The sequence below is a fragment of the Petaurus breviceps genome, unplaced genomic scaffold (genome assembly GCF_028583685.1).
Source record: "Petaurus breviceps papuanus isolate PSGF00001 unplaced genomic scaffold, PetGlider_PUasm1.0 37, whole genome shotgun sequence".
NCBI lineage: Eukaryota > Metazoa > Chordata > Mammalia > Diprotodontia > Petauridae > Petaurus > Petaurus breviceps.
Genome location: NW_027186296.1, coordinates 21,697,978 through 21,724,918, shown reverse-complemented (window position 1 = coordinate 21,724,918; position 26,941 = coordinate 21,697,978). Strand labels below are relative to the sequence as shown.

The 26,941-nt window shown below is 38.7% G+C and overlaps 1 protein-coding gene and 1 long non-coding RNA gene across 4 annotated transcripts in view; one reads left to right on the top strand and one right to left on the bottom strand.

Moving 5' to 3' along the window:
• The window catches only part of LOC138169012 (uncharacterized), a 70,121-nt gene extending 46,271 nt beyond the window's left edge, over positions 1-23,850 (bottom strand). The window contains exon 1 of one of the 2 annotated variants that reach the window (XR_011170250.1): positions 23,581-23,850. This is a non-coding gene — a long non-coding RNA (uncharacterized lncRNA). The remainder of the gene's footprint in view (positions 1-23,580) is intronic. The other variant, XR_011170251.1, reaches the window with a different exon arrangement.
• Positions 23,851-23,904: 54 nt separating this feature from the next.
• The window catches only part of ATOSA (atos homolog A), a 130,731-nt gene continuing 127,694 nt past the window's right edge, over positions 23,905-26,941 (top strand). Inside the window, exon 1 of one of the 2 annotated variants that reach the window (XM_069098077.1) lies at positions 23,905-24,039. The gene's annotated coding sequence lies outside the window, so the exon portion shown is untranslated. The remainder of the gene's footprint in view (positions 24,040-26,941) is intronic. The other variant, XM_069098081.1, reaches the window with a different exon arrangement.

Genomic DNA, 26,941 nt, shown 5'->3' with positions numbered 1-26,941 from the left:
CCTTAGTCACATACTAGGTGTGTGACCTTGGACAAGTCAGTTAACCTCACAACCTCAGTTTCCTCTTCTGGCAAAAGAAATAAAACTAGCACCTCACAGAATTGTTGTGAGGATAAAAAGAGAATATATGTAAAGAGTTATATATATATATATATGCATATATATATAGTTAGCAGCTATAAAAGAGATATATGTTCAAGCATAGTTCACTTTTGTGATGTGGTTGATCAGGAATTGTTAGGGATGCAATCTGTCACTGATTAGAGAAGGATCCACTGACCTTCAAGAGGATTAAATCTATAACTTCCTTTCTTCTCCCTCCAGATCCCATAATCAATTGAGTATCACTCTACTTGGCATCTACTGCCCTGCCCAGTTTTTTTCAACTCCACACAGAACAGGATGCTCCTCCCAGGGGTCAGGCCGGGAAGTGACGGTGCAGGGTAGGCAGGGAGAATGCCTGACCAGCGAGGGGGGCATGTTGTCCCACCAACCACAAGGGCCACTACCAGGCCTTTCACCAAAGGGCTAGGACTGGAAAGAGCAAGGTAAGAACCAAATGCAGGGCCCCTGTCCAGGACAGCAAATACTCCTGGGACTACCACTCCATAGCCCAGAAATTAAAAAAAAAAAGCCCCTATCAGGACCTCCAAGGACCAGGATGGCAGAGTGAACCCAGCCTGCTCCAAGCCCCCCCCCCAAAAAAAAAAAAACATAGTAACTACTGACCTAGGGCAAAACCCTCAACAGTAAAGGCTTGGGATCCCTAGAGGAAGGGCGTGGCTAGGGCCCTGCCTCAAAGTGGGTAGAAAGCAGACTACAAAGACTCTAGAGTCCTACTATCCTCAGAGGGAGGAACCAAACTCAGAGGGAGACAATGTGTACTCCACACCCACAGCGGAAACATCAACAGGGAACGGGTCCAAAGCACAGAAAGCTCTCCTAGATGAGTTCAAAAGGAAATTTGAAAACCAAATGAGAGAGCTAGAAGACAAAATGAATAATTCTTTTAAAATCAAAATTGCAGAATTAGAAAAACATTATAATGAAGAAAACAGCTCCTTAAAAAGAAAAGTGTATGGTATGGAAAAGGAGCTCCAAAAACTAACCAAGGAAAATGATTTGCTAAAAACCAGAATCAACCAAATTGAAACAAATAATTCTGAGGAACCAAGAATTAGTCAAACATAACAACAAGAATGAAAAATTAGAAAAAGACGTAAAATATCTCAGTGGAAAAATAACTGACCTGGAAAACAGATCCAGGAGAAATAACCTGAGAATCATAGGCCTACCAGAAAATCATGATGAAAAAATGAGCCTGGACAACATTCTCCAAGAGCTCATTAAGGAAAATTGCCCTGAGATACTAGAACCTGAGGGTAAAATGGAAATCGAGAGAATCTACTGGACACCTGCTGAAAGAGATCCCAAATTGAAAAGTCCTCGAAATGTTGTGGCCAAACTCAAGAACTACCAGGTAAAAGAGAAAATACTTCAAGTGGCCACAAAGAAACAATTCAAATATTGAAGAACCACAGGGAGGATCACACAGGATTTGGCAGCCTTTACACTGAAAGATCGGAGGCAGTGGAATTCAATTTTCTGAAAGGCAAAAGAGCTCGGGTTACAACCAAGGATCACCTATCCAGCGAGACTGAGCATATTCTTCCAGGCAAAGAGATGGTCATTCAACAAAATAACAGATTTCCAGACCTTCCTGATGAAAAATCCAGAGCTCAATGGAAAATTCAACCTCCAATTACGAGATGCAAGAGTGACATAGAAAGGTAAACAAGGAAAACACACACACACACACACACACACACACACACTGTTGTTTAATAAGGGCAAACTGTTTATAGACAAGTGGAGGATATGAGTATAAATTACACAAAATGACGATTAAAAAAAATCTTATTAAGGGCTACAAAGGGACTGCAATGGAAGAAGAGGAATGAATGAAGTGGAAAAGGGTAAATTATGCCACACAAAGAGACATAAAAACAATATAGCAGAGGAAAAGAAGGGAGGGAGATGAGTAATATACGAGCTTTTCCCTCATTGGGTCTGGTGCAAGGAGGGAATAACAACCAGTTAAGCACAGGACTCTATGGAGAAGAGATGCAAAACGTATCATATTAGAAGGAAAGAGGGGAGGGAGAGGAGCGTCGCATGAGATTTGTTCCTGTCATTCTTGGTATGAAGAAGAAATAACATACTTCATTAAGTATAAAAATATCCTATAGGCAATAGGAGGGGGAAAGGGCTACAAAGGGGGGGGGTAGTTAGAAGGGAGGGAAGAAGTAACAGGGAAGGGGAGGAAAAGGGAGGGAGGCTGATAAGGGAATATTGAGGGAGGTGGTGGTCAAAAGGAAAACTATTAAGGAGGGGAAGGGAGAAGGGGAGAAAAATATAAGCATTTACAAGGGAGGGAATAGGATGGAAGGAAAGAAACAGATAATAATCATAACTGTGAATGTGAACAGAATGAACTCTCCCATAAAATGGAGATGGATAGCAGAATGGATTAAAAATCATAATCCTACAATAATGCTGTTTACAAGAAACACATCTGAAACAGAGGGATACACACAGGGTAAAGGTAAAAGGCTACAGTAAAATATATCATGCCTCAGCTAAAGTAAAAAAAAAAAAAACAGGGGTAGCAATCCTTATCTCAGATAAAGCAAAAGCAAAAATCGATCTAATTAAAAGAGATAAGGAAGGAAACTATATCCTGCTAAAAGGCACCATCGAGATTGAAGCAATATCATTACTTAACATATATGCACCAAATGGTATAGCATCCAAATTCCTAGAGGAGAAGGTAAAGGAATTAGAGGAAGAAATAGATAGCAAAACTATGCTAGTGGGAGACCTTAATCTCGCCCTCTCTGAACTTGATAAATCCAACCTTAAAATAAACAAGAAAGAAGTTAAGGAGGTGAATAGAATTTTAGAGAGGGTAGGTATGACAGATCTCTGGAGAAAACTGAATGGGGATAAAAAGAAATATACCTTCTACTCAGCGGTACATGGCACATACACAAAAATTGACCATGTACTAGGACATAAAAACCTCACAATTCAGTGCAGAAAGGCAGAAATAATAAATGTATCATTCTCAGATCATGATGCAATACAAATCATATGCAATAAAGGGCTATGGAAAGACAGACTGAAAACTAATTGGAAACTAAACAATTTAATCCTAAAGAATGAGTGGGTCAAACAAGAAATCATAGAAATAATCAGTAACTTCATTCAAGAGAATGACAATAATGAGACAACATACCAAAATTTGTGAGATGTAGCAAAGGCAGTTCTTAGGTGAAGTTTTATATCCCTGAGTGCATACATGAATAAATTAGAGAAAAGAGGGGTAAATGAATTGGGCATGCAATTGAAAAAGCTAGAAAAAAAAAACAAATTAAAAATCCCCAATTTAATACTAAATTAGAAATACTGAAAACCAAAGGAGAGATTAATAAAATTGAAATTAAGAAAACAATTGAATTAATAAATAAAAATAAAAGCTGGTTTTATGAAAAAAAAAACAATAAAATTGATAGACCCTTAGTCAGTATGATAAAAAAAAGAAAGAAAAAAAACAAATTATGAGTATCAAAAATGAAAAGGGTGAACCTACCACCAATGAAGAGGAAATTAAAACAATAATTAGGAATTATTTTGCCCAATTGTATGCACATAAATTTGACAATCTTAGTGAAATGGATGAATATTTACAAAAATATAGGTTGCCCAAATTAACTGAAGAGGAAGTAAATTACTTAAATAACCCCATCTCAGAAAAAGAAATTGAACAAGTCATCAGTGAACTCCCTAGGAAAAAATCTCCAGGGACAAATGGATTTACTAGTGAATTCTATCAAACATTTAAAGAATAATTGATTCCAATACTCTACAAACTATTGGAGAAAATTAGTGAAGAAGGAGTCCTACCAAATTCTTTTTATGACACAGATATGATACTGATACCTAAATCAGGAAGAGATAAAACAGAGAAAGAAAATTATAGAACAATCTCCCTCATGAATATAGATGTAAAAATTTTAAATAAAATATTATCAAAAAGACTACAGCAACTTATCACAAGAATAATATACTTTGATCAGGTAGGATTTATTCCAGGAATGCAAGGATGGTTTAATATTAGGAAAACCATCAGTATAATTGATCATATCAACAATAAAACTAGCAAAAACCACATGATTATCTCAATAGATGCAGAAAAGGCTTTTGACAAAATACAACATCCATTCTATTAAAAACACTAGAAAAATTGGAACAAATGGAGCCTTCCTTAAAATAACAGGTAGCATCTATTTAAAGCCACGAGCAAGTATTATATGTAATGAGGAGAAACTAGAAGCATTTCCAATAAGATTAGGAGTGAAACAAGGATGCCCACTATCACCCCTCTTATTCAATCTGGTACTACAAATGTTAGCAGTAGCAATTAGAGAAGAAAAAGAAATCAAAGGAATCAAATTAGGCAAAGAAGAGACCAAGCTATCACTCTTTGCAGATGATATGATGATATACTTAGAGAATCCTAGATAATCAAGTAAAAAACTACTTGAGACAATAAATAAATTTGGCAAAGTTGCAGGATATAAAATAAACCCACATAAATCCTCAGCATTCCTGTATAATTCTAATGAAATTCAACAGCAAGAGATAGAAAGAGAAAGCCCATTTAAAGTTACTGTAGACATTATAAAGTATTTGGGAATCTACCTGCCAAAACAAACCCAAGACCTATATGAACACAACTACAAAACACTTTTCACAGAAATAAAATCAGATCTATCTAATTGGAAAGACATCAATTGCTTGTGGCTGGGCCGAGGTAATATAATAAAAATGACAATTTTACCTAAATTAAATTATATATTTAGTGCCATACTAATCAGTTTACCAAAAAACTACCTAATAGAGCTAGAAAAAAATAGTAACAAAATTCATTTGGAAGAGCAAATGGTCCAGAACATCAAGGAAATTAATGAAAAGAAATGCTAGGGATGGTGGACTAGCTATACCAGATTTTTATCTGTATTATAAAGCAGCAATCCTCAAAATTTCTTGGTACTGGTTGAGGAATAGGGTAGTGGATCAATGGAATAGATTGGATACACAAGACTCAGCAGTCAATGACTACAGTAATCTACTGTTTGATAAACCCAAAGTTTTGGGGATAAGAACTCACTATTTGACAAAAACTGCTGGGAAAACTGGAATATAGTATGGCAGAAACTGGGCATAGACCATTCATTATCTAACACCATATAACAAAATCAAGTCTAAATGGGTGTATGTCTAGATATAAAGGCTGATACTCTAAGCAGCTTAATCTGGGAAAGCAAGGAATAGTTTACCTGTCAGATTTGTGGAGAGGGGAAGACTTTATGACCAAACAAGAATTAGAGGGCATTGTAAAATCTAATATTTTGATTACATTAATTTATATTATAAATTTGATTATATTAAATTGAAAAGTTTCTGTACAAACAAAGCCAATGTAGCCAGGATTAAGAGGGAAGTGGAAAATTGGGAAAGAATTTTTACAACCTATGTCACTGATAAAGGACTCATTTCTAAAATATACAGAGAATTGAGTCAAATCTATAAGAATACAAGTCATTCCCCAATTGAGAAATGGTCAAAGGATATGAACAGGCAGTTTACAGAGAAAGAAATTAAAGATATCTATAAGCATATGAAAAAATGCTCTAAACCACTATTGATTAGAGAAATGCAAATCAAAACAACTCTGAGGTACCACATCTCACCAGTCAGATTGGCTAAGATGACAAAACAGGAAAATGACAAATGCTGGAGAGGATGTGGACAAATTGGAACACTAATGCATTGCTGGTGGAGTTGTGAACTGATCCAACCATTCTGGAAAGCAATCTGGAATTATGCCCATAGGGGCTATAAATAATTTCATACCCTTTGACCCAGCAATACCACTTTTAGGGTTGTATCCCAAAGAGATCACAGAAGTGGGAAAAAGACCAATATGTACAAAAATATTTATAGCAGCTCTTTTTGTGGTAGCAAAGAATTGGAAATTAAGGGGGTGCCCATCAATTGGGGAATGGCTGAACAAGTTGTGGTATATGCATTTATGGAATACTATTGTGCTATAAGAAACAAGGAGCAGATGGACTTCATATTTACCTGGAGAGGCTTATACAAACTGATGCTGAGTGAGAAGAGTAGAGCCAGGAGGAATTTGTACACAATTACAGACACAATGTATGTGTGATGACCAACTTTGATAGACTGGACTCTTCTCAGCAATGCAGAGATATAAGTCAATCCCAAAAGACTCATGATGGAAAAACGATGTCTACATCCAGAGAAAGAACTAGAAAGAAATGAGTTTGAATCCAGATTGAAGCAAACTACCTGATCTTTTTCTTTTTCTTGTTTGGTTTTGTTTCCTCTTTCCCATTCTTCATTCCATCTGTTACAATCCTTCTTTTTAACCTGACTAATGCCTAATGTGAAATTATTTGCAGATACTGTACTTGATTGTATGCTGCCATGGGGGGTGGGGGGTGGGGAGAGAAAATTTGAAACTCAAGGAATTGTGGTAATGAATCATGTAAACTAAAAGTAAACAAATTAATAAAGACCAAAAAAAGAAAAAAAAATGGTGCCCCTCCCAGCTTAAACTCATCACCTTGCTGCAAACTCAAACCTTGACTGACAGCACCTCCCTCAGCCTCTTCTCCCCTCCCCTCCATAGGAGAGCTGGAGAGTAGAGTACTCCTCCCAAAACCCTCCTTTATAGAGGGCAGAAGCTGGGCTTTGGAGCTCACTTTGCACACTGTATCTGCAGTCCAGTTTTTTTTAACTCCAATAAAACAATATGCTCCCAGTCTTTCTCACCCCTACCCACTTTCCTGATTCTTTGGTGAGTTTTCCTTTCCTCCCCCCATTAGGCTGTAAAATCCTTGAGGGCAGTAACTGTCTTTTTTTATTCATGGTATTCCCAGTGTAAAGCTTTGTTGTCATTTCAGTTGCCTCTGGATATTTGTGATCCCATTTGAGGTTTTCTAGACACAGATACAGGAGTGGTTTGCCTTTTTCTTCTGCTCATTTTCTAGAGAAGGAAACTGAGTCAAACAAAGCTAAGTGACTGGCCCAGGGTAACACAGTTAGGAAGTATCTGAGACCAGATATGAACTCAGGACTCCCTGACTCCAGTCCCAGTGCTCTATAATTTAGGCCAACTAGCTGCCTGCCTAGCACATATTAGGTACTTAACAAATATTTATTGGACTGGAGCTGACTGTATTATCTCTAATAAAAAATCAAGCTATCTTATCTTTTTCACTTTGGAACTTATTAAATTTGTTTACCTCAAGTGCTTTCATCTTAAATCAATATTAAAATTTTTAAACACATATTTCTAACTTTTACCTTCCCTCTCCTTTTTCTACCTTTCTTTTTTTTTTTGCTTTTTGGAGGGGGGAAGGCAGGGCAATTGAGGTTAAGTGACTTGCTCAAGGTCACAGGCTAGTAAATGTCAAATATTGGAGGTCAAATTTGAACTCAGGTCCTCCTGACTCCAGGGCCAGTGCTCTATTCACTGAGCCACATAGCCACCCTAATTCCTCTACCTTTCTAAAGGGCTGATGCAATCTTTTGTGTTGAGACTTAAAGTCAGGGAACCATAAAATTTTGAGGTTTAGGGGTGCTCAAGATCCCAAAATACCAACATGCCGGGTCCTACCAAAAGAATTCAACTCAAAGGGGCGGCCAGGTAGCACAGCAAGTAAGAGCACCGGCTCCAGTGTTGGGATGACATGTGGATCGAATCCCGGCTCAGACACTTATTACCCACCCAGAAACACCTGGCCATGTAACCTTGAGCAAGTTACTTAACCCCAATTGCTTAGGGGCAGCCAGGTGGCTCAGTGAGTAAGAGTACTGGCCCCAGTGTTGGGATGACCTGGGGATCAAATCTGGGCTCAGATACTTAGCACCACACCCAGAAATAACTGGCTGTGTAACCTTGAGCAAGTTACTTAACCCCGATTGCTTTAAAAAAAAAAAAAAAGAATTCAACTCAAGTCTTCTCTCAGCCAAAGTAATAAAATTTTATTAAAGGTTCACCTTAATGGGTAGACTCCTAAGGAGCAAGATGGAGCTTATATACAGAAAGATTATGGGAGGGTGCTAGGGGTGGTCTAGAGGAGGAGTTTGGGGAGGGTCTTCAGGAAGAGTCAAATAAAGTCAGACTCCTATAATGAGACTAAGGGTGGGAAATAGTTGGAGGCTAACTGGAGATGACAGACAATGGAGGGCTAGGTTAGTTTAAGGGTAACAGATTTGGGTATGGATATTTTGGGAGGATCAAGGGTGGGAAGTAGCTGGAGAATGGAGGGCTAGGCTACTGAGTAAGAGATTTGGGCCTAGCTATAATGAAAGGCTTATGGCCTCAGGCAAATGCCTCATCAAATGGGAAGATTCAATCAGAGTCCAAGGGATTTCCCAGAGCCTGTATCCCATCACTTTGGTCCTTTCCATTTTTCTTTTTTCTGTTTTAACCTACCTCAATATATTATTATTTAGTCCCTCATTACTGCAGTCAAGTAAAAAGAAAAACATTTTTTTTCATTTGGAGGCAATGGGGTTAAATGATCTGCTGAATTTGAACTCAGGTCCTCCGGACTCCAGGTCCAGCACTCTATCCACTGTGCCCCCCAAGTCAAAAATTTTTTTTTAATCACAAAATAAAATTGTCATTTATCATAGACAACATGGAGAAACTGCTTCAAATTAGGAAGATCTGGATTCAAGGCCTAATTGCAATATATATTGACTGTGTGATCCTTGGCAAATCACTTAACCTCTCAATGTTCCAGGTAACTTTTCAAGCCTATAAATTGCAGGACAGTTGCTGACAGGTATTAGTAGACCCCGAAGCTAGGTGGTTTGGTGGACAGAGTACTGGAGTTAGTTCAAGATCAAATCCTGCCTCAGATACTCACTAGCTGTGTGAACCTGGGCAAGTCATTTAACCTCTGTTTGCCTGATCCACTGGAGAGCAAAATAGCAAACCACTCCTGTATCTTTGCTAAGAAAACCCCATATGGGGTCATGAAGAGTCAGACACAACTAAACTATGTATGGGGCAGCTAGGTGCTCAGTGGATATAATCCTGGACCTGGAGTGGAGAAGACTCATCTTCCTGAGTTCCAATCCTGCCTCAGACTCTTACTAGCTATGTGACCATAAACAAGTCACTTGTCCCTGTTTGTCTCAGTTTCCTCATCTCTAAAATGACCTTGAGAAGGAAATGGCAAACCACTCCTGTATCTTTGCCAAGAAAACCCCAAATGGTCACACATGACTGAAGCTGAGCAACATGTTTAGAGTTTTATCATCAGGGGTTCCCTATAACACTGAAATCATACATGTGCACACACACACACAAAATCATAGACATTAGCCTAGGCTAAGTAATACTTAAGGCTAAAATCTTAAAATATTCAGAATTCCTTTTCTGCTCAAAAGTAATTATGTTAATATGTACCATCACCTAACAACATCCTTAATCCTACTAAACTACTATATTTCACTCAGTCCAAGGCTCTGTTGATCTTATAATTCTTTAAGGCTGAAAAATTCTGGGCAAAGAATGAACTCTCCATTCAGCAGAAATCACGGTGAATTTTCTTTTACCCTTGTTTTTGTTTTTGGTTGTTAATCATTTTTTTTTTTACATTTTGTTTATTTTCCTTGTGGAAGTTCAAGTTCATCAAGTATGTCTGATGTCATGCCAGAGGAAGTAGGTGCTATATGTTTATTAAACATGACTCATTATAGTGATTCAGGGAACTGAAAAGCATCAATCCATCTACAAAGACTCCTCACAATTAGGGTTCTCTGGTGGTATGTGTACACTCCAGGACATGGATGAAAACCAGTTCAAGTGGTAGGACTAGCTAGTAGTATCGATATTCAAGGGCACCTCCATACTGCAGCAAACTTATTTTGATGCTACTGACACCAACTTAAGGGAGGAATTTTTGTTGTAAGTTTTAGTCACTTCTTTTTAGCACAGACTTTCATGGCAACAGGCCACTAAACTCATTCATCAGTTCCCTGTCTCTAAGAAACAATGGTTGTCCTATGTCTATAGCCTATAGGAATCAGTTTTAAGGCTTTTTGAGATTTCTTTCTTTGTTTCCTCCACCTCTGCCTTGTCTCTCTCTTTCTCTTTCTGTGTGTCTCTCTGTCTCTGCCTCTGTCCCACTGCCTCTCTGTCTTTTTCTGTCTGTCTTTGCTTTTTATTACTTCCTTTTCTCTGCCTCTAACTTTGTCTTCCTATCTATGTCTTTTTGCCCATCTCTCTATCTCTATGTTTATGTCTATATCTATGTCTATGTTTATGGCCAACATAGTGGATGACCAAAGCTAGGCTTTCCTCAAAGGAGCCAAGACCAATGGGGAATCCAGCACTGGGGGACCAGCATCTTATCATTTTAATAGACAGTCTGGTGGTATGGTAGATAGAACACTGGACCTGGAGTCAAGAATACCAGAGTTAAAATCTGACCTCCCACACTTCCTACCTTTGTGAACCTGGTCACTTCACTTAACGAATGCTTGCCTCAGTTTCCCCTATTATAAAATGGTAATAATAATGTCACCTACCTCCCAGGATTGTCATGTAGATCAGATGAGATAACATAGCATTTTAAAATCACTTAGTACAGTGCCTGGCACACAATAGATACTTAATAAATGTTTATTTCCTTCTTTTTCTCACTGCCTATTGTTTGTACTACAAAGAATGAGGATGGTAGTGATAGTGGGTTCAAGTCTGTCTCTGACTAATATTGTGTCCCAGGCTGACCCTCCTTGTCTCAGACAATTCTCAAAAACTAGAAGTTGCTGAGCTGGTACCAATCTACATGAATAGAGGGAATTTCCTTACTAGAAGTTTTCTATGCCTGTAAAATCACAGATTTAAAATTTTTTTAAATTATTTTAAAATTATTAAAAAATAATAATAATAGCTGACATTTGCAGAGCACTTTCATATTGGGAACATATATGTGTGTGTATATATATACATATATATATACATACAATGTGTATATATTGATGTTGTTTTTCAGTTGTTTCAGTCACATCTGATTTTGTGACCCCATTTAGGGTTTTCTTGGCAAAGATACTGGAGTGATTTACCATTTCCTTCTAAAGCTCATTTTATAGATGAGGAAACTGAAGCAAACAAGGTTAAGTGACTTGCCCAGGGTCACACAGCTAGTAAGTGTCTGAGGCCAGAAATGAACTCAGGGAGATAAGTCTTGATGACTCTAGGCCAGGCACTTTATCCACTGTACGACCTAGTTGCCCACAAGGTGTATAGTGATAGTGTAGTTTTATTTTTATTTCTTTATTTAATTTTTTGCTTTTTGGAGGGCAATTGGGGTTAAGTGACTTGCCCAAGGACACACAGCTAGTTTTTGTGTTGTGTCTGAAGCCGGATTTGAACTCAGGTCCTCCTGACTCCAGGGGCAGTGCTCTATTCACTGTGCCACCTAGATGCCCCTACTTAGTGTAGTTTAAAGCCATTTAAGGTGGAAAATCTCTTTCTCCCCTCTCTGATTTTCAAAAACCTCTTCCTTCTTATCCCTGAACCCCATATTTCTCCCATATGAGTGTAGGTGTTTCATATTTAAATGTTTCTTTTGGTTTCTAGAGTTCTTCCCCTCCTAAAAGATCATATTAACCAACTATGAAAGCCTTAAAGTATTCTAAGACTTTGGGGACACACTATGTATATTATACACACACCCACACATATACACACGTTACATACAGTATATCATATCAGTCAGATTTGAAGATGTGGATCATGATATCCTAACCAGGGGAAATGCTGCCACATGAGGCCCTCTAGGCCCTCAAGTGTGGCCCTTTGACTGAATTTAAACTTCACAGAACAAATCCCCTTAATAAAGAGATTTTATTTAGAGTTTAGGACCTAAACAGCAGAAATATGCCATCCCATCTTATTGTTATAGCTACTCATAGTTATATCAAAACCAAACTCCTTACAAAGACAATATTGGAGGCAATCATCTGAGTGATTCAGTGACCCACCATTTTCCATGTCTACAAAAAAGATCCAGAATTTTTTTTAAATGTGACCTCTCCATCTTTTATGACAATCTCAAACCTCAACATTCATACATCATTCGAGTAGACTCATTGGTCTTCTGAACAATAAAAATTAATCATCATATAAATCACCTGTTATAGGTACTGCAGAAAATAGAAAAGAAGCACAAAGTATAGCTCCTGTTTTCAAGGTCTCTATTATCATAAGATTATATCAATAATATGAAATTAACACACTTAGAACAATGATAGAAGCATAAAACAGGACTGTACAGAGGGTTACCATTTAGAGATTAATTTAGATTGTGAATACTCCCTCTCAATGCAAATAACTCTAGGAGGATTAAAGAGAGTAGTTGACTATTCATACTTTAATGTGAATTAATTAAATCTTCATACTCTTCTCCTGACAATTAGCAAAGTCATTTGGAATGCAATGGAATAATCTTGGAGTCTGGGGTATTACAGGGAAGAGCAAATCTGAGTAAGGTACCAATATACTTTGGGCAGAAAGAAAGCTTTGAAAAGGAGAGGGAAGGGAGGGAGGGAGAAAAATTTGGAACTCAAAATCTTATAAAGATGAATGTTTTTTTGTTTTTGTTTTAAAGCAATCGGGGTTAAAGTAACTTGCTCAAGGTTACACAGCCAGTTGTTTCTGGGTGTGGTGCTAAGTATCTGAGCCCGGGATTCAATCTCCAGGTCATCCTAATACTGGGGCCAGTACTCTTACTCACTGAGCCACCTGGCTGCCCCTAAGCAATTGGGGTTAAGTAACTTGCTCAAGGTTACACGGCCAGGTGTTTCTGGGTGGGTGCTGAGTGTCTGAGCCTGGATTCGATCCCCAGGTCATCTCGACACTGGAGCTAGTGCTCTTACTTGCTGTGCTACCTGGCCGCCCCATAAAGTTGAATGTTAAAAAATTTTCTTGATATTTAATTGGGGAAAAATAAAACACTATTTAAATTAAAAAAAAAAAGTTCTGGACATTTGGGACACTTGGGGGCAGGTAGTACCTACTTCTTAAAACTTTATCTAAGGGGAGGCTAGTGAATAGAGCACTGGCCCTGGTGGTGGACCTAAGTTCAAATCTGGCCTCAGACACTTAACATTTACTAGTCATGTGACCTTGGGCAAGTCACTTAACCCCAATTGTCCCTCCAAAAAGCAAAAAAATTAAATAAATTTTAAAAATTAAAAAAAAACTTTATCTAGGATCAATCAACCTGCACTTAGAAATTCTGGAGTGACTGTCCTCTCTCTATAGTCTCAGGATGAAAGATAATTGCCCAAGTCACAAACTTATTTATGCAGCTTCAAATGAGTAAAAAATGTTTTTCCTGTTTTCTTTTCAAAGAGCAATTCCCAAGAAATTATCAAAAATATCTCTTTTCATTAATCTCAGAATTTCATACTGAAACATCTCAAAAATATTTGTCCTGTCTTTCAGGGGTAGGGAACCTGCAACCTTGAGGCCACATGTGGTCTTAAAGTTCTGCCCTTGAGGATCTAGAGGGCCACGTATGGCCTAGAAGTCACAGGTTCCCTAGCCCTGATCTAATTCAACCTCCTCATTTTATAGATGGAGAAAGTGAGGCCTGTGGGATTATTCCATTGTGGAAAAAAGTGAACTTTGCACCTGCCCACCTATGCCAATGCATCATATTGAGCTAAAATCTAAGTTCTAACACCTATCACTTAAGGGACTCTAAGACTGGATCTACATGAATGACTACAGAAAAATAAAACATTATTGAGAAATTCCATTTGGAACAGGAAAACATTTTCTTGTCACAGGTCCAACAATTTAGAAATAGGAGTTTTGATACAGATATTTCCTCAATGTCACACAGTTAGAGAATAAGGGTTTGAACCCAGGTCCTCTTACATCAAACCAAGTACTCTTTACAATATACTATACCACCTCTATAACCACTCAACTTCTACTCTAATGCCCCATTCTGGAATGGACATAAAAAGGAGTCCATACTCAAGCAGACCTTTAAAGATTTCAATCATGGACCTGGGGAAGGAATATATGTTTAATGTCTAAGGATCAGCCAAGTTAAATTCAAAGAGGTTCATCTCTACAATTTGGACAACAGATGATGGTGGGTTTTTTGTTTGTTTGTTTACTACAGAAACTCATAAAAATAATCTACTATAATGGGGGCTTGGGGGGAGAGCTATGTGGCACAGTGGATAGAGTGATGTGCCTAGAGTCAAGAAGACTCATCTTCCTAAGTTCAAATCTGGCCTCAGACACTAGCTGTGTGACCCAGGGCAAGTCACTTAACATTGCTTGCCTCAGTTTCCTCATCTATAAAATGAGCTGGAGAAGGAAATGGCAAACCCTTCCAGCATCTTTTCCAAGAAAACCCCAAAGGGTCACAAGGAGTCAGAAAAGACTGAAAACAACAAAACCATGGTAAAGGGGTGTTGTGATCCAGAAATACATAGGAAGTAGCCATAATGATGAAATTACTGATTTTTGAATGTTTGAAGTTATTATAAATATGTATTAAAATAATTCTTGAATGTAACGATATATCCAGGAACAACTAATTCATACAACATTATATATTTTTTTAAAGCTTTGAAGCAAAAAATAATGATTGTTTTGTAAGACTGAAGTGTGTGCTGTCTGGATGTCATAGCCACATTCCAATTAGAGTAATTACATTCCATCTAGCAATAAACACCTGTGTCTCTGTCAGACCAGTAAGGGGGAAAATATGCTATGTCTTAGACTTCTGGAAAGAGTTACTTAGGCTCAATAAAAAAACATGAGTTATACTCTTACAGAGATTATCTTTTTAAAGAATATTCTTTTTTATTTTTTTGCTTTTTGGAAGGCAATTGGGGTTAAGTGACTTGCCCAAGGTCACACAGCTAGTTTTTGTGTTAAGTGTCAGAGGCCGGATTTGAACTGAGGACCTCCTGACTCCAGGGCCAGTGCTCTATTCACTGTGCCAACTATCCGCCCCCTAAAGAATATTCTGCAGTCCAGTCATATGGGTCACTCATACTTTGGAGGGTGTAATAAGAACTCCAATTTATACAGTACTTTAAGGTTTGCCAAGCACTTTTTCACCCTGTGAAGTAGGGAATGAAAGTAGTATCTCTACTATTATTACTACTTTTGACAGATGAGGAAACTGAAGCTCTGGAAACTTTATAGATTCAGAGTTGAAGGGGCCTTAGAGGTCATCTAGTCCAATCTGCCCCTCCCTTGAATCTTACAGATGAGGAAAATGGAAGCCTAGAGAAGCTATATGGCTTGCTTGTGATCACACATACCTGATAAGGAATTCTAACCCAGGCCTCCTAATGCCAAGCCTTGTACTCTATCCACTTTACCATGCTGTCAATGGAACAGCTCCAGGGAAATTTAAAAGCCATGTGCATTTGACATTCATTTATGTGACTTGTTATGACATAATATATAAGTACATAAATAGAAGTTTCATTTTTTCTGAAATATATTTAAAAGCAGAAATTCAGGAAACCCTGGGTTTGAATCTCACCTGAGACACTTAACTGTGTGACTCCAAGCAAGCAATTCTCTGCATCTTATTTTCCTCATCTATGAAATGAGGTGGTTGAATTTCACCTTTAAAGTTCCCCTTCATTTCTAATGAGGATCATATGAACTCTTTGACCATGCTCGTGAAGCAAAGAAAAATATAAAATGGCCCATGAAGAAGTTTATTTTTATGTTCCTACAAACATGTTTTGTAGGTAAATAAATAGTATGAGCAAAGTAATGAATATGTATCCAACATAGGGCTGACAGTCCATTTGAATAGATGGTGGCTCATTATTGGAATCCTTTGGAATGAAAGATGTTCTTATCATATAGCTCATCCATGAGAAATGATAGGCCATGGTCACAAAAATTCTTTCAAACATCCCTCAAACACTCAAGAACTAAAGGCAGTCACTTACTGAGTTATGTCTCTGGTGAACTTTTGCAAGGGAACTTTAAAGTTCTGAACCCAAATTGAGGTTATTTACATGGAAGTAAACAGATCACCTAGAGTCAACTAAAAGTTGCACCAATGGATCAATTGTACATGCTCAAACAGCTCAAATAACTGGGGACTCAATAGTTCTGTATGTATTGTACCATTAGCTCTTAGGTGACATGGTCCAAAAGGGAAAAGACAGCAATAGATTGTGCCAGGCAATTTATTCTTTTCTTTTCTTTTACATTTATTTACTTTTAGTTTACAACATTGAGTTCCACAAGTTTTTGAGTTCCAAATTTTCTCCCCTGCCCTCTTCTCTCTCCTCCCCCCCGCCAAGGTCTCATGCAATCTGATATAGGTTCTACATATACCTTCACATTAAACATTAGTCAAGTTGTAAAGAAGGATTATAACCAATGGGATGAAAAACAAGAAAGAAACAAAAAACAAAATGAAAAAGAGAGAGAGCAAGCAGTTTGCTTCAGTCTGCATTCAGACTCCATAATTCTTTCTCTGGATATGGATAGCCCTTTCCATCATGAGCCTTTTGAAGTTGTCTTATAACATCACTTTATACTTTTCAAAGTACTTTTACTTTTGTATACTTTATCTCATTTGAGCCTTGAGCAGGTATTATCTTCATATTGCAGATGAGGAAATGAATGGCTCCAAGGTTAACAAGTGAGGGAGGAATATAATTCAGGTCTCTTTACTCTTAATCCAGAAGTGATGCTACCAGTTTCAAATGCCTTTGTCCTAAATACACTTTACTTTTGGAAAAACAGCCGCATCATGGTCTAGAGACCAGTGGTTCTCAAACTTTTTGGCCTCAGGATCCCTTTACATTCAACCATTGAGGACCCCAAAGATCTTTTGTTTATGTGGGTTACAGCTATTAATATTTGCTATGTTAGAAATTAAAATGTCTTAGTATTATTATGAAAATAATTTTGATCTTAAGGATCTCATGAAAGGGTCTTGGACGTTCCCTGGGATCCCTACACTTTGCTTTGAGAACCATTGGTTTGATAAACAGAACACTGACGGAGCCAGTTTAGTTCTGTGTTCTATTCTAGTTCTGTGACTAACTAAATGTTAACAAAACTCACAATCACTCTGACCTCAGTTTCCTCATTTGTAAAATATAAAAGTTAAATAAGACTTTTTTTCCTATGGACTTTTCCAGTTATAAAATTCTATAGACTCTCATGTTACTTTTCCATGATTTTGAAAGTAGCTGATGAAACCCTGAACCATGAAAGAAAAAGATAAATTGTTGTATACCTTTGTTGTTGTTCAGTTGTATCTGACTCTTTGTGACCCCATGAATTTATCTATGGGAGGGTTTTCTTGGCAAAGATATTGGAATGGTTTGCCATTTCCTTCTCTGATGTATTTTGTGGATGAGGAACTGAGGCAAATAGGAGTTAAGTGACTTGCCCAGGGTCACATAACTAGTTAAGTGTCTGAGGCCAAATTTGAATGCAGATCTTCCTGACTCTAGATTTGGTGCTCTATCCATTGCACCACCTAGCCGTCCCAGTTTTATACCTAATGAGCCCTTATTAAGTGATCAAGAGGAGTAAATACCTCTGGGAAAGGTAGTACTTTGATTTAGAGCCATACTAAATTGTAAATGACAGATAATAATAGCTGGTGTACATAGCATTTAAGGTTTGCAAAGCATTGTACATAGATCTCATTATCCTTACAAAAACCCTGTGAAGTATATCGTGAACTCATGACTCTTAGTGTTTTTCAATCTGTTTTTAAACTATTTTGATAACAGTATTTCAATATTGTTGATTTTCTTTATAATGGTATTTTATTTTGTGCATTTAAAAACATTATTCTGAGAAGGTGTCTACAGGCTTCACCAGACTGCCAAAAGAGTCCACAATACCAAAAAGAGGCTTAAAAGTTTCTTCTGTACCACAGGTATCACAATACACTTTTACAGATAAGATAACAGAAGCAGATGCAGGTTAAGTGAATTGTTCACGGTCATGTAGCTAGTAAATGTCAGAGATGGGATTGGAACCAGGTCTGTCAAGACTTCACGTCCAGTACTTTTTAATACTACACTCCATTGCCTCTCTGATATCAAAATCATTCTATAGAGAGAGTTTTAGGATTATCTTCCAAGGTTAGACTAGGCAAATACTGGTTATATGAGAAGATGTGCAAAAGACAGCACATGATAGTTAAAAGGTGCAAAGAAAGGGGTACCTAGGGTGAGGGTTGAAGACAAATTTTAGCTATAATTTTGCCCAGTGCCAATGCTGGCTCTCTTCATGTTTCTTTTTTTTTCTTTTATCTATTCTCTGTTTATTTGAAACTTAAAAAAATATTTTGCAGTGACAATTTTTTTTTTTAACTAATCCCCTCTCCTTCTTTATCTCTTCCTCTTAATTTCTCTAGCTTTCTTCAAGGGTCATCTAAAGAACTACCTACTTCAAGAAGTCTTTCCCAGTTTTCCTTAGTCATTCCTTTCTCTCTGAGATTATCCTCAATTTATCTGATGCATAGTTTGTTTATACATAGTTATTTTCAAGTTGTCTCCTCCCTTAGACTATAGGTTCTTTGAGATCAGAGACTAATTTTTTTCCCCTTTCTTTGTAGCCTTACCACTTAGCCTGGCACACAATTCAGTTTGGTCATGGTGTCTACTTCTCTGTGGCCCCACTGAGGTTTTCTAGGCAAAGATATTGGGGGGAGGAGGGTTTGCCATTGCCTTTTCCTGCTCATTTTACAGATGAGGAAACTTAGTCAAACAGGGTTAAGTGACTTGCCTAAGGTCACATAGAGTGACTTGCATAAGGTCACATCTGAGACTGGATTTGAACTTGGGAAAATGAGTTCCTATTGAATGAGTTCACATTCTAGCTACCCTGGCTCCTAAATGACACTTAATAAATGCTAGTTAATTGACTGAATGAATGACTACCCATGGGTGGGGAACCTGTGGCCTTGGGGCCATATGTGGCCCTGTAGGCCCTCAAGTGCAACTCTTTGACTAAATTCAGAGCCACACCTAGAAGGCCATATGTGGTCCTGAGGCTGCAGGTTCCCTACCCCTGGACTACCTTCTCCCCATTAAGCAAATTTTTAAAAGCAAACAAACAAATCCTCTAATACATATTATCACATTCTAGCAAAAACAATTTTCATATCAGCTATATCTAAAAAAAAAATATATATATATATATATATATATATATATCTGTTTCTGCATTTTAAGTTCATCACCTCTGTTAGGACTATCATGTCATCTTCATTCTTTTGGATTCATGGTTCATCATTTTATTGATCTGTGTTTTAAAGTCTTTGAAAGTTGTTTTTCTCTAGAATGTTAAATCCTTTTCCTAGTTCTGTTCACTTCATTCTGCAACAGTTCATAAAGATTTTCCCAGTTTCCTCTGAAACTGACCATCTTATCATTTTGCACAATAATATTCCATTACATTCCTATATTACAATTTGTTTGGCCATTCCCCAGTAGGACACCCCCTTAGTTTCCAATTATTGGGTAACATGAAAAAAAGCTGCTATAGTTTTGTTTAGATAAATCCTTTTCCTCTTTCTTTGATTTCCTTGGGGTACAGGCCTAGTAGTGTATAGTGAGGTCAAAGGATACACGCACACACGCACACACACACACAATTTGGTAGCTTTCTAGGCAAAGTTCTAAACTGCTGCCAAATGACTGAACCAGTTCATAGCTCTACTGGTGTACCTGCTTTCCCACAGCCCCACCAACATTTGTTATTTTTCTCTTGTAGCATCTTTCCAGTTGATCGGTTTGAGGGAAAAACTCAAAGTTGGCTTTAATTTTCATTTCTCTATTTTTTAGTGATTGAGAGATTGCATTTTTCCCACATGATTATTGATAAGTACTAATCAAAAATCTTCATAATTTTTTTTTTTAAGCAATTGGGGTTAAGTAACTTGCTCAAGGTTACACGGTCAGTTATTTTTGTGTGGGTGCAAAGTATCTGAGGCCGGAACTGATCCCAGGTCTCCCAACGCCGGGGCCGGTGCTCTTACTCACTATCCAAAACTGAAGCATTATTTCTTTTTTTGCTTTTTGGAGGGAAATTGGGGTTAAGTCACATGGCTACTAAGTGTGTCAAGTGTCTGAGGCTGGATTTGAACTTAGGTCCTCCTGACTCAAGGGCTGGTGCTCTAATCACTGTGCCACCTAGCCGCCAGTCTTCATAATTTTTAAGTGGAACCAGAATGACAAGAGTTTTCATTCTATTTGCTAAAGAAAAGTGCTCTTTTGAGGAATAGCTTTGCTTTCTTGATACCTAGACAAGGAGAGAAAAGGTTCTTCTTCAAAGTTCTGCTTTGACCTTTGTAGATAGCTCTGTTGTTCCAGAACTAGATGGTTCTCAAAAATCAAGAATCTTCTTGAGATTTAATCAGAACTTGTTGAATGAATGACTCAATTTGTACAGTGCCCTTAGTCTGTCTCCCTTGATCACTTGATAATGGAAGCCTAAGCCTTTTCTCTAATTGTGAAATAAAAGGCTTCTTAGCACAGTGACTGGCACACAGGTGCTTAATAAATGTTTGTTGACCTAACTTGTATGAAGTCCAGACACCAGCAAAGCAGACAGAGGAGATGCTTTAAACTGGAGTTCTTAACTTGGGATCCACATATTTTGAGAACTTTATACTTGGTTTCTTCCACAATCCTGTGTATTTTATTTCCTGTATGTTTAAACATTATTGTGAAAAAGGGGGTCCAGAGTTTTCAGCAGAGCACCAAAGGGGTCCATGGCACAGCAATGGTTAAGAACCCCTGTTTTAGGGATAGGTTTTCCATGAGTCAGTGCCAGCCAGTCTTCCTGTAGTAGCCTCTGGTTACTCCAAGGATATAGGGAATAGCTATATAAATGCTAAACTTAGTTTGGACACCAGATTGGCCTAGCCCACCATGGCTCAGAATTTACCAGCTTCAGTCTCCCAAGTAACTGACATTCCCAGTATATACCACCATGCCCAGCTCAAGGACTTTCCAAACATCTCATTCCAATTTGCCTTCTTTGAAAAATGAATTTAAGTGAAAGAGATGGTAAATTGATAATTGGCACAAAGCCATGCTGTCTGTGGGGTATGAGACTGACAGAAGGTGACAGGAACGTGGGGTGCCCTTGCTGTTTTCACATCTAGGAAAGCTGCCCTTCATAGTTAAGTTGGCCACAGCTAGGTGCAGATGTCTTAATGCTAGCTGTAATTTCACTGGTTTAAAATGAGACAGTTTTCAGTTTGAATCTTTGCCTCAGGTGTCTATTATGGGAGTCTTTAAACAGGACTAAGTTTATTCTTAGACATGATTTCACAGCACCACAGAATTTTAGAATTGGAAGGAACCTCAGCTGCCATTCATTCCAAACCATGTCTCCCCAAAAGAATACTCACTATAGCATATACTATAATCTTTTAACTTCTGCTTAAAACCTCCAATAAGTGGGGAACTGTCTACCTCCATAGGCAACACATTTCACTTTTGGATAGCTCTTTTAAAAAAAAAATTTTTTTTATTTATTTTTAATTTTTTTGCAGGGCAATTAGGGTTAAGTGACTTGCCCAAGATCACATGGCTAATTTTTTGTGTTAAGTGTCTGAGGCCAGATTTGAACTCAGGTCCTCCTGACTCCAGGGCCGGTGTTCTATTCACTGTGCCACCTAGCCGCCCCTACCAGATACATCTTAAACCAGGAGAACACGAATATTTTACAGAGTAATTTCCTTGAAACCATACTGCAAGTGGGGTCATGGAAGCATTTTCCTTTATTTTTCAAATTCTGAACTTAATAACCATTAACAAGGACATATATTAAAATAAACAAGTTTTTAAAGTGTAATTTTAATGAAAATTTACTGCTTGCTTCTGTACCTCTCTTCATTCTTTTTTTCTTTTCTCAGATTTAATTTTGTTTTTAACCTGGACCTGTGGTTTCATTGATGCATGGACTATGGGGGAGGAAGCGTCTGCTACCAACATGGGTCAGATACAGTTCTGCAATTTATATCTTGAATGTTGTCTGGGGCATTTAGAGCTTAAGTGACTTGCCTTGGTCTATATTGAGAATATGTATCACAATGTGCACTTGAACCTAGATCTCTCTAGATTCCCTGTGCCACCTTGCCTGTCATAGCAAGGAAGGGGGAGGGAGAGCTGCCTTCTGTAGCAATAAAGTTCAAGTTCTACCTTTACTATCTATCTATTGATGACTACTATAAGTTGTATGACCCAAACTATGTGAGTGTACCTCTCTGTTCTCTAGGCAACTTTCTACACCTGCAAGTTACAGAGAAAATGCCAATCTGCATAGATGGAGGGAGTTCTCCCTCCCAGGAGTTCCCTATGTCAATGAAACCTTAGGTCCTGATCATATTCTATTTTTATCCCCATGCTACAGATGAGTAACTGAGTTTTGGAAAGGTTAAGTACTCATGAAACTATAGCTAACATTTATAGAGTGCTGACTATGTGCCAGGCTTTGTGCTAAGTGTTTTACTATTATTATTTCATTTGATCCTCACAAAAACCTTGGGAGATAGGTGCTAATATCTCCATTTTACAGATGAGGAAACTAAGGCAAACAGAGGTGAAGTGACTTGCCCAGGGTCACACAATTAGTATGTATCTTTGCCAGGTTTTGAACTCAGTGCTTCCTGGTCCAGGCCCAGAGCTCTATCCATTGGGCTACCAGCTGCCTCTGTAATAATTGTCACAGCAAAAATGAAAATCCAAGTCACTTCATTCCAGATCCACTGTACTTTCCACATGGCCACACAACTGGTCCTGGAAGTGATCCTTACTATTTTTGTGATGTTGGACAGGTTGCTCCATCTCTCTCTGGGCTCCAGTTTCTTCATTTGTAAAAATAAGGTGTTTGGACACTAGATAATCTCCAAGGATTCTTAATCCAATAAACCAAGCTTGATAATAGGCCAGAAAAGATAGAGGCAGAAGGAGAAACCAGGTATTCAAAAAAGCACATGTTAAAAAAAAATCAGATTTTGGTGTTCTAAAAGCTAAAGAGGAAGGAACCAGAGGGATGGGGTGGAGTCAAATTCTAGGCTGGGGCAGGGAGGGGGTGGGGGAAGGGGAAGAGTTACACAATTTCTGTAGCTGGTATGGCAACTCCCTCCCTCGGAGTAATTTTTTTTTTTTGAGAGTTTGCCTTTGAGAGTTCAACTTTGAGAGTTGCCTGGGGCACTGGGGGGGGGGCTAAACTGTTTACCTAAAGTAATAGCTTGTATAAAGTTCAAAGGCAGAACTGGAACCCAACCCCAGATTTCCTAACTCTAAACTCAACCTTGCCCCATTACACCATACCCTCAAACAATCTCATTTTTATTTATTTTATTGTTATTATTTTGGGAGTTGGAAAGCAATCAGGGTTAAGTGACTTACCCAAGGTCACACTGCTAGTATGCGTCTGATGTCGGATTGGAACTCGACAAGATAAAATCTCCCGGACTCCAGGCCTGGCCCTCTATCCGCAGCGTCACCTTCACTGCTCCTTAAACAATTTTAAAAGGTATATGAGAAAACCAAATCACCTGGTTCGGGTCAGGTCTGGGAGGCTTTATATCAAATCAAGCCAAGGAAGACCTGCAATAACTTCTCTTTCAAGTCAGTTTCAGTCAGCATCCCAGGCAGACTCACGTGGGTATTTCCCGAAGCCCAGTTAGTCTATTTCCCTTCTGACTCCTCCCTCCACGAGCCTCCTTCTGTTCACTGTCTAAGTACGTCTCATCCCTGATGCAGCTGGGGACCTCTTGGCGCTGGAAGCTCTTTTTTCTTATTCTTTGGCTTGCTCCACTCGCCGGGCAAGACAGAGCTTCATTATCAGCAGCACCCCATTACCTGGTAAGTAAAAGGCTTCAGAGGAAGTGAAAGAGACACTAAAGGAATTGGACTTTGGTTGGAGTCCGATAAGGGGTCTTATTTTAAGTATTTAGTTCTTCAAGTGAATGAATGGGGGGCTGAATTGCAGTTGTCCACGACAGTTTTGATCATAGCTACTAGCCCTGAAATCTGTTGGGAATCTGTGGACCCCAAGTTAAGAAGCTGGGGAGATTTCTGTATCTTATGGATTATGTGCTCAGGACATAATAATAACCTGTTGTTTTGAATCAGTAGCTTGGGCGCGTTGGGGAGGAGCTGAAAAATCTTGGATAGAATAAAGCAAGCTGGTTAACATACCCATTTCTGGTTCTTTGAGCTGAACTGAAATTCGTGTGAACCACGGCACGTATTACTACTTTGCATTTTAGCCAGAGGTGTTTAGAACAGAATGATATCCGTGTCCCATATTTGTGGAAAAACGGGTTTAGGAAGTGCAATTCGAAATAATTTGGCCAATTGATTGGTTAATTGGCGAGCGTGATGAAGGTCATCTGTGATTGATCCCTCACGTGAAAATGTGAGGGCGGGCGTCAGAAGAGGAGACTGACTAAAAGATTAGGTGAAATCCCTTATTCAGATTTCGGATTCCCAAGTTTCTGAGGCAAGCTGGATAGAAGGGAGTGGATGGAAGGCTGAGGTTAGTGTCAGGAAAACCTGGGTGGAAGTTAGCTTGGGGAGTACTCTGGGATCATGGATACATCACTTAATCTATAAGTGCCTCATACAGCTTTCTAAATTAGAGATGAATTGCTCATTGTTATAGGGTATTTCTATGATGGGAAAAATGTGAAAATCATTCATTGATCTCCTAACCAATGGTTGTAGCACTGGATTTGGAGTCAAAAAAGCTTCAGGTCCTGCCAGTTACTGCCCCTGTCACCCGTAGTAAATCACTTAACTTCTTTGGGGGAGGGGTTTGAACTAGATGACTTCTAAAGTCCCTCTGACTCTAATGACCTTATGGCTAAATGGTTTTGCCACTTGCAAGGGGTAGGGGTGGAAATAAGCATTTATCTGGAACCTATAGTGCCAGTCACTGTACTAAATGCTTTACAAATATTTTTTATTTGATCCTCCCAGCTTTGTGAAGTACGTTGTATTATTCTGCTTTTACAGTTGAGGAAACTGAGGCAAATTGGTTAAGTGACTTGCCCAGGGTCACATGGTGTCTGAGGCTACATTTGAACTCAGATCTTCTTAGCTACAGGCCCGGCGTTCTTTCTGCCTCAACCTGGCAGTTTTAGTTTTCAGGTATGAGCCCTGGGAGATGGGTTCTGGACCAGTTACATACAAAGGTAAAATCATGAGAGAACTATTATGGGGAAAATGTACCAGTACTCATTTAAAGTCTAAATTGGAAAATTTTAGATATAGAAAAGACTTTAGAAATCACCCGGTTAACTCCTTTTAAAAATGCGCTTTTTTTTTTAACTGAGCCTCAGAGGAGCTAAAAGGGACTTGTATTATCTGTTAATGAGAAATTGATTCCCAGTGAATGATAATGCTTAAATCAGAGAGAAGAAGGATTTTTTTTTTTTGGTCCTGTCTGTGATTTATCTTCCTGAGTTCCTATCTGTCCTCAGACACTACCTGTGTGACCCAGGCTGAGTCACTTGACCCTGTTTGCCTCAGCTTCCTTATCTATAAAATGAACTAGAGAAGGATATGGCAAACCCCTCCAGTATCTCTGCCAAGTAAACCTCAAATGGGACCACAAAGAGTTGGACACAAATGAACAACAACGGCAGTGATTCATGCAACATGTGGGGAATACCCAGTAAGGTAACGAAGAGGTCATCATAGGGTTAGGGGTGCTCTTGACCCCAAAATACCAACATGCCGGGTCCTGCCGAATGAATTCGACTCAAGTCTTCTCTCAGCCAAAGAAGAGCAAAGCTTATTAAAAGTTTGCCATAATGGGAAGACTCTTTGTATTGGAAAATTCTATGGCGCTCTCACACACATGGAAAGGTTGTGGGAGGAATCTAGGAGTGGTCTAGAGGAAGAGTTTGGTGAGGGTCTTCAGGAGGAGTCAATGAGGTCAGACTCCTGTAAGTGAGTGATTAAAGGGTGGGAAGTTGCTGGACTAAGGAGGAATAGAGATTTGGGCTGAGCCACATTGAAAGGCTTATGGCCTCCCACAAATGTTTCATAAAATGGGAAGATTCAGAGTTCAAGCAGGTTGCCAGAGCCTGTACCCCATTAGTAACTCCTGTCTCCTATGCAGATTGACAACTCATCTGTAGTTTAGTTTTAGAGATTTGCCTGAGGACCCTTAGAGGTTAGATGACTTATCCAGAGTCACCTAGAATGCATGGCAGAACTAGAATCCAGTTTTTTTTTGACTCTCAAATGGAGCTCTCTCTCTTCCACTAGGTGCTGTATCTAGAGAATTTAGTGTCTTTATTTCTTAGAAAGGTAGCAGGGAGAAAGGGAAAACACACGAGGATGATGGATTCATCAGGTTCCTACACTCTGAAGCCTTGGACTTAAGCCTATGATTCCTCCCATCTTGCATTTGTCCTCCCTCATCCCAGTTACAGCTGGAGGGGTAGGGAAGGGCTTAGCATTCTTCTTACAATTGTTCTGTACAATTGTCTCCTTTATTACTATAACCCATATTCATGAAGGCAATCACTATCCATTCTTCAGGATTAGAGATACTGCATTACTTGCAATTGATTTCCATGTGCAGTGTTGGCGTTTTTTAACACAGTGATCTCACATTCCTCATTCTGGATGAAGGAAAGTTCTCAAAGGAGAGGTGCCTCCCTGGCACATGGTCCTGAGAAGCAGCTGTCAGCTTGGTTACTTATCTGTGGGGCCTAATCTGACCCATGGACCAGAGATTATTGACCACTGG